Genomic DNA, 4,699 nt, shown 5'->3' on the forward strand with positions numbered 1-4,699 from the left:
AGATCTTCTAATGAAGTGTGGACATGACCTGAATAATGAATACCCCACCTGGTTAATAAGGCTCATCTCATGCTCATAATAAAACCCCAAAATGTTTCCATAATCCAGGGGAATTTTTGCAAAGTCAAATTAAGGCACATAAGAGTATATTCTTAAAGTACAACTCATAATCCTTAGAAAATGACTGTAATTGATTTGCAGCAAACCAGCTGTACTGAGAACTCAGCAGTCCCAGGTGATAACAGAAGTTGTGCTTGAGTAAACCTGTGTGCATAAGATGCTAGTTTGGAAATTTTTGTCAGATTGTAAAATTCAAAGTTAAAATGTGGTTAATGGAGAACTTCGAGCAAAAACTATTGGAGAATTATACTAGGTAACTAAACATCCATTTAAACACATTAATAAAAATGTCAGGCACATTTAAAAATCACATAATCTATTGAACTTATTAAGTATCTCTAAATGGAAAGACTTTTTTTCACCCTTTTTTTGTAGATCCTGCTTACTTCAAGCTCTCTCCTTTTCATAACATTCTGGCGTATGCAATGTACTGTATCTGAAAATGATAGAGCGTGCCTCTCTAGTACAGTCTTGTCAATTACATACGGCTTGTTTCATTAGCTACAGCTGATTATTAGCCATACTGTTCTAGGCTATGAATTTAAATTGAGTAAAATGAGTGGTCATTTTTTATGATTTTCTTCCAGTCATTTAAAATTTGTCAAACTATTTTTATTACATGTGAAAATACTAAGAGTATAGTAATGTGAGTCTTTCACCACTTTATTCAGTAACCAAATAAGTAACATGTATTAAAGGTGACAGAGATAGATGGCAATAACTCCTTTCTTTCTGGCTTGACAGCTTCTGCCCACATATGTTCAGTGTTATCAGGGTTATTACAGAGAGCACAGACTAATCAGGTGGACAGATTCGCAAACAGTGCCTAGAACACATGTTGGCCTCCTGGTGTCAACAAGAAATGTCGGACTCACTTGTAAACATGGTTAAATAATGTGAGGATTTATCACTTTGTTGCTTCTTGAGAGAACAGTTAAATTTTGTTTCCTATGGATTTACTAGATTGGAAGATGAGATGCTGTGACCTGACTATTTGCTGTTGTGTCATGGCTTTGTATTAGTTCTGATATTGATGAAACTCTCTGTATTTTATCTTTAAAAATAAGTTGGACCTAGGGTTTATTCTTGATGCTATATTTCTCTAGAGGAATTAGTATAGGAAGCTTCTTGTTCAAAATTTACTAATAGCCTGCAATCTATTAATTTCTTCTTCTATCAAGAAAAATCTTAAGTAAATCTTATTGTTGAGACAGTTCATGAATTCTAATTCTAAGGTAACAATTTTATAAGCCATGACATTTCTTTGAATATTGCCATTAACTTCACATACAAGAGCATATCTATACATATGTATTCTTATATTTAATTTTTAATCTAATATGTATTTTATGTACCCATATCACTGCATTCAATCTTTCAGACAACTAACTGGAAAATATAAATCTTTACATTCAAAGAAAATCATAAAAAATTTTACTGTTAAACATTGAACCAAGTGAAATAACTTGAGATGTACAAGGAGAATGTTGCCAGAAAAACAATTCAGAATTGTGAAATTTTCAAGTAAAGAGACCTATCAAATGAATCTGTAATATACAAGATGAAGCCAATCTCAGCATTCATTACACTGGCTTCACTTTTGTTTTTAAATTAGAGAGATATCTCCAAAAAATCAGTATTCTTAGCTTTATAATTTTTACACTTGATGTTAGTCAAAAGGCTGAGAAGCAATTAGATTTACAACTTTTTAATCACATTTTTTAATCTTCTAAGAGGACTTTAAAGAGTCATTTACTCCAAAACTATTAATTATACTCAAGGTAAGGGGTAATACTTATTGAAGTAAGCAAGTTTTAGAAAGTAGAATTGTGTGAATTTGAAGTTAAAACAGATACTATCCTATCATCAAACTAGCTTGTCCAAAAATTGTAGTACTTGGCAGTCTTTCCAAAATAAAACAGTATATTGTACAAACTCTAATCTTTGGAGATATGCACATTGTTTTGCAATATCATTTGTGAAACTTTGTAGTTGTTTGAATTTGAGCAAATCATTTAACATTTCTAAGCCTCAATTTTCTCAACAGCAAAATATAGAGAGTATTACTTACTTGATAGGGTTGTTAAAGAAATTAAAGCAAAATTCATTCTGGTGTTTAGTAGAATGGTTGACTTGTAGGAAGTTCTTAGCAGCTATCATGACTATTGAGCAATAGTCTTTGTCACTTCCACTTTCAATTTTCAGATGAGCCTCTTGGCTCTAATCTTTGTGGGGCATGATCCTAATACTTGTCTTTATTTTTTTATCAATTAGATTAGTTCTTCTTTTCATCTCCTTGTGACAAGAAATAACGACATATTTTGCCTAGAACTATCTTTCTGTTTGACTGAAACTTGACATTGCACTTTATTCATAAGTCATCTGAGAAGAATGACTTCAACTTCTGCCACTCCTCTTCTCTAACTTAGAGCTCCATTCATACTCACTCACTCATACTCAGCCCCCATGGTTATCTTTTCAATATGTCCTATGAGTCTTATTCATTCTTCTATGTTAATCTCACCCCTTCATTATTCTCCCTCATATAATTTCTTTTTCTCTAAATTTTCTAAGGTCTCTTACAAAACAAGTCCTCCATCAACTCCAAGCCTTTCTATAATTTGCTCTATTTATATCAAAGATTCGAAAGTAACCACACTGCTGTTCCTACTTTCTCATTTTTATTCATTCATGAAATACTCAAATTTTTCTGTTGACTCCACCTCTTCACTGAAAATATTATTTTCATGATTACCAATTCATGTGATTGGATCTTAAATGCACCTCCTAGACCACTATGCTAAATACAGATGTCATCACCATGTGATCATGGGTCAGCATGTGGTTTATCACTGGGAATTCTGGAACTGTTAAGAGGTGGGGCCTCCTAGAAGGAAGTTAGGTCACTGGGATGTACCTTTGAAGGGAATACTGGAATTCTGGTCCCTTCTCTCTCATTTTTTCATCACCACAATGAAGTATGTTGCTTTTCTCCATTGTTTCCTTAACCATCATGTTCCGACTCACTACGAGGCAAAAAACCATGAGGCAAGGGACCATAAACTGAAGCATCTGAAGTCATTAGCCCAAAACACAAGTCTACCTTTTTAGTTGCTTGTCTCAGGTATTTTGTGACAGTGTCAGAAAACTGACTTACATACCAATGATACCATATTTGCAAACTCAATGAATAATGTATTTGCTGCACTAGAAAACAATCAACTTTCTCTATCTGGAATTTTTCCTGGGTCTGAGTTTCTTTCTCTACTTTCCATCCTAACTCTCCAAATACTTCTTAGTTGAAATCCATGATATCATATTCCTCTACCTGTTTTTGCTTTGTAGTTATTCTATTCTTAGATCTCTTTTTTTTTTTTAATTTTTTTTTATTGAGTTTATTGGTACATTTAGGGATACAGTACAGTTACATTCATTGTTGGGATCATGTACCTTTACATGGCAAGTCTTGATTCTCATTTTTTTCCCCTTACCTCTGCCCTCCCTTCACCCCCTCCTCCCCTCCCCATCTACAAACACTTTATTTTCATCTTTTCATTCTCTCACATTTTTTTCTTTTCCCTTTTTGTTCTTCCCCTACGTATCACACCTTCCCTACACCTTTAGCTCCTTTCCTCCCATTTCTAAATGTCAGTAATCTTATTAGAATCTTATGCATTGTTGCAGAATATTCACACCAGGGAAACTATTTGGTATTTACACATGTGGGACTTATTTATTTCACTTAGGAGTATATCTTCAATATGTATCCATTTTCCTATGAATGAATCTATTCTCTCGCTCTTTATGGCTGAGTAATATTCCATTTTATAGAAAAACCACAACTTCTTTATCCAGTTTCCAATTCAAGAAAAGCAAACTGGTTGATGTGACATACACTAAAAATAATCTGTAACCTGTATTTCCAGCTCAGTATCTTATTCAAGGTACTGGCCCATTACCACTGCTGCCTAGTAAATACTAGTTGAACAACAATTGGAGCATATCTTAGACAGGACAATATAGTGAGAGCCCTGTATAACTCATTAACCTCAATTCTTTAGTTTGGTAATTTGTACCACCTTATACTATCTTTGGACCTTTGGGCTGCTATAACATAATGCTATAGACTGTATGTGTTTAAGCAACAAAAAATGTATATTTCTCACTAAACTTAAAGTTCAGTACTTACAGGCTCTTGGCTTTTCAAACATTAAGTACATCAGAAGTAAAACAGGCACTACTTGTAAATTACACTCCTTTCATACACAGTATAATCCCATGAAAATGCAGTACAATTTGTGGCATCAATCCTTCACAGATTTTTCCTTAGAACTTAACTAATAATTGTGAAAATTCCCACAATTTCACTGAAACCACAAATATCCATCACAATTTTATTTTCAGCAGGAGATTTGCAAGTAGCCAATGTGGAAACGTTATTCAGTTCTTGTTGCTGATTAGCTCCTGCCCTGTAACCCATCCACAGATGCACCAGCCTTCTCACATCATAAAAGGTTGCTGCACCGTGTGTAGCTGTGTCAATGCTCTCAGTTTTCTTTTTTTTTTTTTTTTTTTTTTT

The 4,699-nt window shown here is 33.7% G+C and overlaps 1 pseudogene; it reads left to right on the forward strand.

Annotated features, from left to right (window-relative positions):
- The first annotated feature begins 332 nt into the window (after window positions 1-332).
- LOC104864376 overlaps window positions 333-4,699 on the forward strand; it is a 6,241-nt pseudogene continuing 1,874 nt past the window's right edge.

This window comes from Fukomys damarensis, unplaced genomic scaffold (assembly GCF_012274545.1).
Source record: "Fukomys damarensis isolate Sample0158 unplaced genomic scaffold, DMR_v1.0_HiC HiC_scaffold_3, whole genome shotgun sequence".
Taxonomy (NCBI): domain Eukaryota; kingdom Metazoa; phylum Chordata; class Mammalia; order Rodentia; family Bathyergidae; genus Fukomys; species Fukomys damarensis.